The sequence below is a fragment of the Chelonoidis abingdonii genome, chromosome 3 (assembly GCF_003597395.2).
Source record: "Chelonoidis abingdonii isolate Lonesome George chromosome 3, CheloAbing_2.0, whole genome shotgun sequence".
NCBI classification, from domain to species: Eukaryota; Metazoa; Chordata; order Testudines; family Testudinidae; genus Chelonoidis; species Chelonoidis abingdonii.
In genome coordinates, this window is record NC_133771.1 from 200,893,104 (window position 1) to 200,905,665 (window position 12,562).

Sequence of the window (12,562 nt, forward strand, 5' to 3'; positions counted from 1 at the left end):
AAATGACCTAGTTCAGGAGGCCCCCCGTCAAACATGTATTTTAAGAAAGCCGTTATCAAGTAAACATGGATTGATATGTACAACAAAATGAAAATGCTTAGATCTTTACCTTCACTCAACACAGGAATAGAAATGTGAGCACATAAAAATGGACTTCTCACAAATATATTATTTCATTTGTCACACATGAAATAAATCAAGAAAATCAATTGCTGAGACTAATGAGGTTTATAAAAATAACCAAGAAAATACAGGCAATTTTCTGTCACTGACACAAAAAGTTGCCAAGGTTGGCAACTGTGCTAGAAGCAATTGCATCATGTATCCAAAATCTGTGCATAGTTTCTGTCATTAGAGATTTGGTGCTATTCTGACACCAAGGGCTATCAGCTCTAATATGCTACAGCAAACAGGCTGGCGGCTATAGTAACCATAGAGCATGCTGTCCGAACCTTAATGGTAACTTTCATCACTGCATATTGTCACCATAGCAATGAAGCTAGATGTGGGCAAATGACAAGGTTCTGTCACCAGCTCCATATTACACAGCCTGGACCTGACAGCCTTCAGGACTATTCTCTCATCCATCCTGAATACGCAAATACATTTTCAACAGGCCCAAAAGTAATAATCTGTCCTTCTGCAATGTCATCATTTTACAGGAGCTACTGTTAGCGGTGTGCAGTTGTTAGACCCAATGAAAACATTTTGTTTCACTCTCAGTCAAGCTCTCACAGTTTTGGAATATGGAAGTAGAAAATAAAACTAACAAATATTTGAAATATGAAAGATGCTGCAAAGAACAGACATGTGGAGTAGGTCTAGGGGGAATGGAAATTGATAAATACACTAAATGTCACTGGAACGAAGTAGCATTTGGATTCTGAATCGGTACACTATGGGAATTTAACTGTTCATTTTCTTTGGAAGAATGTTAACAATAGGCATGCAACATACTGTGATGATCTAAAACTGTATTTAATATTTATATTATATCTGTATACAAAATTCCATACACTGCTACTTGCTCGGACGAAGAGATTTGGGAGGAACACAGTATAATTGGTATTGCATGTGAGCCTGTCAATGGATCTCCCCCTAAACATTCTGTTCTGTCTTCACCATTGCATCAGTGGTGCCACCACAGTTTTACATTATTCTTCCAAGAGACTGCACAAGCAGGACCGATAACTTTGTCTACTTCCCTGCTGTCATACCTAGAAGTCATTCCAGAAGTGACAAAGTCTTTGACAACAAGACACTCACATTTAGAGGTATTCTACCTAGTCACTCTATCTGAACTGCATCTCTGTTTAGAAGATTCTCACTCAAGGTCAGTTCCTGCTCACCTTACTTATATAAGTCACCCGACTGATATCAATGAGAGTACTCACATGAGTAAGGTGAGCAAGCTATAGCCCTCCGTGATTAACTTTTGCCCTTTTTAGCATATATTTCAATTCATATCTTGTTTTGTGTTTAGAGTCATACAGAATAATCTGATTTAGTGTCTTTGTTCCATGTATTGCATAAACTCTTCAGACATGTGGAAAGCCATCTTTTAATTATTCTTAATTCAGACTCACTTATATTTATTGGTTAACACATTCACTATATCCCTTCAGCAGGCAACACACTTGCTTTTCAATTGCAGGTTTATAAAAAAAATGTTCATGCAATGAATTTTCAAAACAGATGTATCGTACCGTAGAAGCAACTAATCTTCCAGGACAAATGTAACATATAAGAACAACTAAACTGAAACAAAAATTCCACATATACTTAAAAATATTATTGTCTGTAATTTAATATAACAATATTTCTAGGCCTATAACCTTGCACGCAGAGGCAATTTCCCAAGCATTAATACTTAAATGGGTCATATGCACCACATCTGTCATTCTGTCCTGAAGTCCATGAGGCACAACCAAGACTCTGCAAGCCTATTGATTTTTCTAGCATTCGCTTTAATTTACTTAACCATTGAGAAATCCATCAGTACATAAAGGGCAACTGTCCATTACTGCCTCATTTGCAGACATTCTTTCCCCTTATTTTTGGTAAATATTACTCCTTAAATCGCTGTATGTTTACAGTATAAAAATGAATCTGAAAAGTGCTCACACCTGTTTTTGTTCAATAGCTGCTGCACTGAGGTACATGTAATGTGCTTAAAGATAGAATAAGTATCTAGACATTATTACATCTGTGTGCAAAGGGTGGTAAATTAGATCCTAATTACATTAACAGGGATTCTGCCTCCCAGCTTAAATTTTACATGAGCACTCTGTAAAAATCCAAAAGCTCTGCTGTGGTTTCTTTACGAGCTGGTGATTACAGCTACTTCCTATGTGGTCACTAAATATTCTGTTTACAAATAAATGAAGAAGCTTTGAGCCAACTTGCCAGGGTAATAATCCGTATTTTATCCCCCAGCAAACCTTTGCCACATAAGCATGGCAACAATCAGAAGCCCTGGCTCCATCTAATTACTCTATCACATAATTTCACAAATTGCCTTTTCACTGGGGAGCCAAGTGCAAAACACGCTCACAGTGGGATTTCAGGCAGCAGCTTTCATTTACTACTCATTTCTTGTTAAATTAAACACAAAAACACCAGTTGTGTGAAAGAAGTCAAAAAGAATGCTTGCAAATGAGCCAGACAAGTGTATCTCATATTTATACCATTCTCACAAAATAGCTCATTGGCAAGCTGTATTTTTAATGACACCGTTACATCCTTTAACCCTCTGAAGTCCTTGTGTATTTCTACAGCAAGCAACTTGCACTTCTGAAAATCAGAAGCCCGGAGCCTTATAATCTATTCAAACATATAATTTAAACTAATATCAACAACGTAAGAACTGCAACAGTGGATGCATGTGTTTTATGGGACAATATCACAAATGTTTTGTTAATAACCTAGAGTGGTTAGCATCCTGCAAATCTCCTCCCTGTTGCTCTGTCCTACAATTAATAGAGCTTAAAACATCTCTCCTATGTAACACATGACTGCCTGCTACAGCACTGGTAGGGCCAGATTATGCCCTGATTTACATTCCATGTAGTCCCATCAACTGCAAAGGGGTTTTTACAGGGTATAATTCAGGGCAGAATTTGGCTGCTAAACTCTAAGAGCCATTGTATTATACCAATTTTATGTAAAGAACAATAAATCTAATAAAAAATCTAATCAAAACTTTATACTATACAATACATACAATTCCTACTTCATATAGGGCCCAACTCTGGATGGTGCTGAGAAGCCAATGGAACTAGAAGGCATTTGGGCCTCCCCTTACTAATTATCTGAATCTTAAAAAGACAGGATTCTCATTTAAAAATAAAGAACAAAAATTATTTTGAAAATCATTGCCATGAGTGTCACATTGCCAGGGCACATGAACTAGAGGTTACATTTTTACATAAACGTGTACAAAACTAAACACCGCCATTTGTAATTAAAGCCATTGCTTTTGTAGCACTGGAGCCAGTAGGTCAGGTACCATTTTACATCACAAACCAGTCCTTTATGCATGTAGATTTGCCAGCATTATCTGCCCAGGGACAAGAAAACATTAGCGGCAGCTGTCTGTGCGCTTCTACACTGAAAATTCTATTCATACAGACAGGTGGAGTAATTTAAAAGCCAATGTGGTGCAATTTTGATGTGACTAATACCACTGTTTACTAGAATGCTACCATTACTACTGTTTATGAAAACATTACTAAAATTATATTTTATTCATAAGAATACTAAGATTCTAGTTATTATCAGCTTTAAAATGATCCTACCCCAAAGCCGTGGTTAATAACCCTCCAGGGTTACAGCCTGCTGCACTGAAGAAAATATAGCTGGATTTCAGCTTGGTGAACAATTGTATCTTCACAGTTTTCTGTATCTTCATAAGACAAACTAGAGACGTAGCTCTCAGGCTTACCTGCCAGATGGCAGAAAAAAAATCTTAAGGAAGGAACTATTTGGCTTTAAGGTCCAAATCCTATATACACTTAAGGGGGTCCAAAGTCTGGGGTAGCAAAACCTGACGGTTGTATCTAGGTTTTTCTTCTCTTCTGCAACTGTCCAGGTACGATGCAAAGTCAGTATCCCTTCTGTGCTCATGGCAGGTAAGCACTAAAACTCAATCAGGGGGTCTTCTAATTATCCAAAGCCATCTAGAATTAGGGTATGTTCAGTTCCACTGTGAATACAATCATTAGCCAGAGACCCCAAAAGTCTGGCAGAATTTAGCTGACGTGAATCATACAGCTCGCAGCTCTTCCAGTCATGGATTGTTCCATTTCATCACTGCTGTCTTGAGAGAATGTTGTGGACCGAAGGAGTCTCCTGACATCAGACACTGCCTCCTTACCCCACTTTTAGGAAATTTTTGAAATCTATTATTTTCCAAAGCCATTTCAAGCATGATCACGTTTGGCTCCACAACTCCATTTTTTCCCTATGTTAGGCTCCCTCACAATGTTTTATTTATGTACATTATAAATAAATGCTTTGTTTTTTTTAAAAAAAATCTGAATTATTTCACTATGTTAATATTGTCTATCTCATAACAAAAAGTGGTTTATCACTAATAAAGAAAAGAATAGTTTGAAGCATACTTCTCTGGGCAATCTCCTGTTTATAAGAGGAAAGATCCAGCAATAAATCTTCTAGAACCTACTTTACTGAAATGGTAACATGCTACTGAAAGTGAAGGGAATCCTTTATTTAAAAAAAAAAAAAAAGACTATTGTTCCAAATTGGGAAGTCCAGGTGCAAGGTGGGATAAATTAGATCACTGTACACCAACAGACTTTGTTAGTCCTATTTATATTCTTTCTTTATGTAAGGGATTCAAAATTGGTGTCATTTACATGGTGAGGAACTGGAAGGTGTAAATAGTAGGGCTGGTCAAAAACTTTTCACTGAAGCTGGGTTTTTGACTATAAATACAAAGAATAAAACAAATTTTTGGATTTTTTTTTTTTTGGCTTTCTGTGGAAAAACTCACCTTCTTGTCAAAAACCTGAAAACATTTCTGTTTTCCAACAAAAAGTCAACATTCTCGGCAGAGGGGAAAAAACTCCAAAATATTTTCTGACCAGGTCTTGTAAAAAGATGCAAGTTAAAGCAGTCCCCATCCTGTTTTAACTTACACTGAAGAGCTGGAAGAAAGTGTACATTATAATATCTTCGATCCCCATAGACATGGATACAGCTGATGTAAGCAGGCATAGAGGAGTCTAAACTAGGGCACAGGAGTCTAACTCGCACAACTTTGTGTATCACTTCTGAATCTGGCCCGGTTTAAAAAGAAAAAGAGAGAGAGAGACAGAGAGCGAGCTTATTTTACATGGCAGATTACCATGCCTAATCCTTCTGGGGCAGCGCACTTCGGCACTTTCACCTGACCAGATTAAGCCTCTTATTAGCTTACACAGGTGCTTCATGAAACTTCTTAAAAATTGATAATCACCCCAGGAACCAGGAGCTTCAGGCTCAAAATTTACATAGATATGTCATTTGTGTCTGAAGAGCAATGCAGATGCCTTCAAGAACTCTCTGTTGTAGAAGCTGTGTTAGAGGATGAACTAGGCTCATAGACTTTAAGGTCAGAAGGGACCATTTTGATCATCTAGTCTGACCTCCTGCACAATGCAGGCCACAGAATCTCACCCACCCACTCCCGTAACAAACCCCTAACCTATGTCTGAGTTATTGAAGTCCTCAAATCGTGGTTTAAAGACTTCAAGGTGCAGAGAATCCTCCAGCAAGTGACCCATGCCCCATGCTCAGAGGAAGGTGAGAAACCTCCAGGGCGTCTGCCAATCTTCCCTGGAGGAAAATTCCTTCCCGACTCTGAATATGGCGATCAGTTAAACCCTGAGCATGTGGGAAAGACTCACCAGCCAGCACCTAGGAAAGAATTCTCTGTAGTAACTCAGATCCCACCCCATCTAACATCCCATCACAGATCACTAACGAACAACTAATAAATTTAGCCAATGAATTTTGCCTCGTTTCTTGTTTGCAAATTATTTGCCACAATATTCCAATTTCCTTTAATGTATCGGTTATTCAAAATTCACCAAAATATTCCTGTGAATAATTTTGAATCTGAAATTTGTTGGCATGATTTTTCCCCTCCCCAAAAATGTTTGGTACTTGAATTTCAGGTAGTTTTGACTGGACAGATACAGGCGGTCACATTATATGTTTCTTTCACTTTATTGGATGAGGTTAACTCAAGAATCAGGTCTCCTGTGTGAATTATTACAGTACATTAAAAAAAGAGACTGCTTTCCATGAACATTTTCCAATGTTCACTCCAATATTGTATTTCTGCAAATACTGCTCATAGTAAAGTTGTTTCTGAAAATAGACCACAAAAGGTGTTCAAGTACAATCAAAGCAAGTGTAATTTTAACATTTGATGCATATTCAAAGTTCCTTTTTTCAGTTTTCCTTCAATTCTTAGAAGATTTGGATTTTTTCAAAAAACTATAAAATAATATGTTTCATTGGCTTCTGAGGAATTGAAATTCTTTGACTTTATGGTGGTTTTCACACACATATTACAATGGCTACAAGCCAGGAGGTGGGAAAGAATCTGCAACAAAGTAAGACAGGACTCATGGGAAAGGATTTCTCTTTGAAAAAAAAATCTAGTTGGTCTACTGGATAGGTTTTGGCTTCAACCAAAATGCTTTCAGAGGTCATGCGGAGCTAGAGACAGATATTATAGGTCAGGCAGTTTGGATAATATGTTGTTTTAATCAGAAGTCACAGAAATTTCCTTTGTGCCCCAAATGATGGAAACCTGAGAAAAGATGAGATTATAGAGAATGATACCAGCCTATTGGCTTGGTAGGGTACAGGCAGAGGAGTGTCTGTTTGCAGAGGGGAGCGATCAGTGGAGGAATCCATTCACAATCAGCTGACTAGAACTTCTCATTTATGACCCAGCATTAGCCAAAAAACAGTCAATACCATGTTTTCCTTTGCAGGGACAATTTAGCTCAGATCAGGAACAACAATATAGAATGTGTTGTCTTTCAAAACAGGGAATCTGTGATTGAATCCAAGATTCATCTAGCCTATGAGAGCTCTATCTAGGCAGTGAACATGAAAGAATGACAGTTGGAGGACATCAGCAACTAGGCTGCAACAAAAGCAGCTTCAACTAAACATGGCAAAGCTTAAGTCTTTTCAGCCATCTCAAATCATAGACTGTCAGGGTTGGAAGGGACTTCACGAGGTCATCTAGTCCAACCCCCTGCTCAAAGCAGGACTGATTCCCAACTTAATCCCCACCAAATGGCCCCCTCAAGAGTTGAACTTACAACCCTGAGTATAGCAGGCCAATGCTCAAACCATTGAGCTATCCCTCCATCATCAGGCGGAATAATTCTTTGGGTGGAGAGCAAGTCAAAAACAACAGTTTTGGGGAAGATTAAAGTGGTCAAGCTTTTGCCAGACTATCTCTATACAAACTGTGTAGCAGTTGTGATGTCAAAACATTAATTTGCATGCAGCTATTTGAATCCTGGTTCTTTTTATCTTCCGCAGCCTTCTACTCAGGTTCATATTCTTTGCTGGAGAGTACGTCAACAGATCTTCAGGATAATTTTCATTCCTTAATATGAAACGCTGACTCTCAACCTGCGAAGGAAGATTGGGTTCATCGTGCCATCCTCTTAGTTAAAGATGCCTTCCTCATCCATGAATCCTGGACACCTGCCACTAGGAAGGCTTACAAAACATTTTATTGCATTGTCCACAATAAAATTAAGTGAAAGAGAAGACACATGTTTGGAGAAACAAGAAAAAGTATCTGAGTCTGTGTTGAACTATAACTGTCATGTTGGCAAACTCCATGAGATCTATGGTATTTTGCCATAGTCAAACATCAGCTGTGCAGGATGAAGTTAGGAAGAGTTAATTTAAATTGCCCTGTTTCCTTCTAATATTTCCAACCAATTCTTCTGAAGAGGAGGAGAACATAAAGAAGATTTCTGGTTTTAGTCAGTCCTTGCCCTTTTTATGCTGTCAGTGGGCCAATATGTGCTTCCATGTGCTGTGACTACTGCCTCTATCCAAAAACGTAACACATTCTGGATGGACCTACACATAGTCTGAGAGGCACATTAACCATATTTGCATCTCTGCAAAACTGTACATCATATGGGGCTGAACAGCAACCAGAAAAGACTTGAAACAGAGCCTGCTTTAACTGTGAATGTAAAAAGTAGTTAAAGCTTGCAAAGTAACCAAAAAAAATGTGAAATATATTAAATTTAAGCAATATGACATGATTGGGTATTTTTAATGTTAGAATAATATCACCAGAAAGAAAAACATCATGGTATGACATATGCTCCTTAACTGATCTAATTCTAATCACAAACTTAACCTTACAATAATCTAAAACAAAAGTCTCTTTCTAATAAGTACTTTCTGCAAAATAAAATCATTGCTAAAAAGCATTTATTTTATTTGTATATTTTCCATTTTTTACAAATGTATCAGGGTTATTAATTAAGATTCAAAACCTAGATATAGCCATGGGGAAAACTTCCTTTTCACTCAACAGACAGCAAATCCCAGTAAGTATTTTGTCTATTCTGCCATTTCAGTAAAACAAACTCTTTAGAAAATTCTTGCAAATGATGTTTTAAAAAAAATTAAGAAGTCTGATTAAATGACAGGGTTTACTTTGAGCAAATCCTTGGCTCATTCATATTTTAGATCATGGTAATTTGTTTTTAAAAAGGTGTTTGAAGTCCTAGAATTTACCTCTTGGCACCATTAAAAAAAAATGTAGTTTATAATCCCCTAATGGGTTTAAACAAAGTCTTCAATAGTTTAAATTGTTATTAAACATCTTTTGGGATTATAATTTTATGGGGTTTTTTTTGCCTGATTACATGATGAATGTGTAGATCATCAAATACTCATCACAGAACCAAACCAATTACATTGCATAATCCCCCAAATAAAATTAGGTTTTGAATTCCAACATTTTAAATTATCGCTGATTTAAAGGATAGAGAGCATTGTTCATGACTAGATTCAAGGAGTGGATGAAACATTTTTTTAACTGATTTTAAAACACAATTTAAAGCTGAGAAAGGAGGGACTGATGGGATCAAGGAAAGACTTGGGCTAACTATGTCCAGGGTTAAAGTAGAAATTACACCTGCCTTTGTCACAATTACATTTATACAGATCTTTCTGCAAACCTCACTTGAAGTCATTTATTTAAATGAGGAGTTCTGCTTAAAAACTGATGTCATAATACAATCCTTGCACATTAATTGCTCTCAGATACAGAATTTGGGGCCCACAAAATCTTGTCATGTATTGTATCACAAAAAAATGTTTTGATCAAACTTGCTGAGTTTTAGCTATAACACCGTGATGTTTTGACAGAACATCAGGCTTGAGACAAACACTCTGCCATGCAATCAGAAGAACTCACCCAAATCCCAGCCTTATTTTGGTTGAAACATTTACTGTTTTTGGAGCCCCTACTGTTTGGGTATGTTCCACCTACTTTGCCATAATGCACCAGCTTTTGGGTGATATGCAGCTTCTTGGACTGTTTTACAATTTTATAGCAGATTTTATGTAAATTGTGATGTATGTGAGACAATTTAGCATGCTCACTTATGTAAATTACAAGGGTCACAGATATGTTTTGCCTAACTAACAGCAAAATTGGCCACCTGTTCCAGTGCAGAGTTTTAATAAAAAGTAAGCACCATCGTCAGAGTAACAGTGGCTAAAAATATTTAGTTTTAAGCTCCCAGGGTGGTCACTATTTTTAATAGCATTTATCTACTGGTGTCCTGATTTTTCTCTATGCTAAAAATAATAGCAGCAGCCAATCTGGATTAATTTATCCCCCTGGGTGTCCCTGAATGCACAGTCTACAACCAGAGAAGACAGCATGTGTGTGGCCTTTGGACATATACCAAGTCTGTCCTGCTGCATCAATGAAAATAATGGGGATTGCTGAATGACACTGCTCTGAGAGTACTGTACAAATATGGCATTCAAGGAGTTAAAGCCTTAATGGGAGATGGGGGGGGGGTTCAACAAAGAGAGAGAGTTTACTTTTATGTGGAAAATGAGAATTTAAGGGCAAATATTAGAAAAGGGGGTTCCTGTCTGTACACAGACGACTTAATTTTTTTTAATGTAATAACTGCATAGAGTAAATTAAAACCAATCTATACATTTTCTGAAGACTGTATTAGTTCTATATTTCTTGTAAATCATTCCAACCACTAATCATTAGTACGAAACTCAGCAATTACTGTCTAGATCACTTGATTCCCTGTCACTGATGTGGCATTAATGTTAATAATTGAAAGAAAGTTTTTATCTTTGAAAAAAGTTATTTGAGAAGTGAGCTGTAGCTCACTAAAGCTCATACTGAAATAAATTTGTTAGTCTCTAAGGTGCCACAAGTACTCCTATTCTTTTAGTCCAATTAGGAATTGACACCAGCCAATTAGAATGCTGGTTTTTTATATTGCTACCAATGGAATGTGCTTAGTACTTATATAGCACTTTTCATCTATAAATCTCTACAGGTAAGTATCATCACTCCATTTTACAGATGGGGAAATTAAAACACAGAGAAGTTAAATGATTTGCTGCAAGTCAGTACCAGAACTGAGGACAGAACGAAGATCTGATTCCTAGTCCAGGGCTGTATCCACTGAAAAATACAGCCTCCCTAACTTTTTTCACTTTGTTTTATTAAAGAAATTGCAATAGTTGGGAAAATGAATTAAAAAAAAATTAGATTGCATCACTAACATTCCCAAAAAAAGAAAAATCCAATGCTATTTTAAACCTGAGAAAACAAGCTTTTCGCCACATAATTTAGAAATTAGCTGACAGAAGCACTGGATCTAATTCCTATATAAAGAAAGAAAACATATATACAAACACCACTTCAAGACTTATTTTTAGTTTATATGTAAGTTTAGAACAATCAGGAGATAATACAGCAAGATATTCCCAAATCCCAAACCTTGAGGTATCAGTTCTGGAGTTTTAAACACATATATCAGAAACACAAGTTTGATACTTTGTTCACTATCTTTAGGAGAGATAAATAAATATTAATAACATTGACTTACTTTCTCTAATAGACACACTTCTGCATTATTGCCATTATCCAACTTTATTTTAGTCAATTGTTTTTCACTCCACTAAAAAGATATTTACTTAATTTTAACATAGATGATTAAGGTTTATTTTTCTCTTTATTGAAATCAGGAATTTATTTTTCTAATTATTTTGGCACTTATGTTTACCGATCACAATCATGTTCATGACTCACTACATTTGACTCCATCATTCCTATTAGCATCGGATTTGGAACTGCACCTATTCTCATACAAATTTTAAGTTATTTTACAGATATAACTACAAATACCATTTGAAAATAAGTGACCTTCAGCTGCAAAGTGTCTAAATTTATATGTTTAGCTAATCTTTTTTAAACTGGAATTTCTAAGGTGCATAAAAGTTAAATTTATATTATAGAAGGATACTATTATTTGATTGTACCCCTTTAAATAATGAATGGCAAGACAAAAGCACAATATGTTAATAAAAGTACATAAGAACATAATAGTGGCCATACCGGGTTAGACCAAAGATCCATCCAGCCCAGTATCCTACCAACAGTGACCAGTGCCAGGTGTTCCAGAGGGAGTGAACCTAACAGGTAATGATCGAGTGATCTCTCTCCTGCCATCCATCTCCACCCTCTAACAAACAGAGGTTAGGGACACCATTCCTTATCCATCCTGGCTAATAGCCATTAATGGACTTAACTCCATAAATGTATTTAGTTCTCTTTTAAACGCTGTTATAGTCCTAGCCTTCACAATCTCCTCAGGCAAGGAGTTCCACAGGTTGACTGTGCTGTGTGAAGAACTTCCTTTTATTTGTTTTAAACCAGATGCCCATTAATTTTATTTGGTCACCCCTAGTTCTTATACTATAGGAACAAGAATAAGGAAAAGTAATTTACATTTTCTCCACACCACTCACGATTTTATACCTCTATCATATCTCCCCCCAGTCTCCTCTTTTCCAAGCTGAAACATCCTAGCCTCTTTAATCTCTCCTCATATGGGACCCATTCCAAACTCCTAATCATTTTAACAACAAGGAGTCCGGTGGCACCTTAAAGACTAACAGATTTATTTGGACATAAGCTTTCATGGGTAAAAAACCTGCAACTGAAGAAGTGAGGTTTTCTACTCACCTCTTTAAGGTGCCACCGGACTCCTTGTTGTTTTTGTGGATACAGACTAACATGGCTACCCCCTGTTACCAATCATTTTAGTTGCCTTTCTCTGAACCTTTTCTAATCCCAGTATATCTTTTTTGAGATGAGGAGGCCACATCTGTATGCAGTATTCAAGATGTGGGCGTAGCATGGATTTATATAAGGGCAATAAGATATTCTCTATCTTATTCTATATCCCCATTTTAATGATTCTGAACATCCTGTTTGCTTTTTTGACTG

At 36.8% G+C, this 12,562-nt stretch overlaps 1 protein-coding gene across 2 annotated transcripts in view; it reads right to left on the bottom strand.

Moving 5' to 3' along the window:
• MEIS1 (Meis homeobox 1) overlaps nucleotides 1-12,562 on the bottom strand; it is a 129,170-nt gene that overhangs the window by 42,181 nt on the left and 74,427 nt on the right. The gene's annotated exons all lie outside the window — the stretch shown is intronic.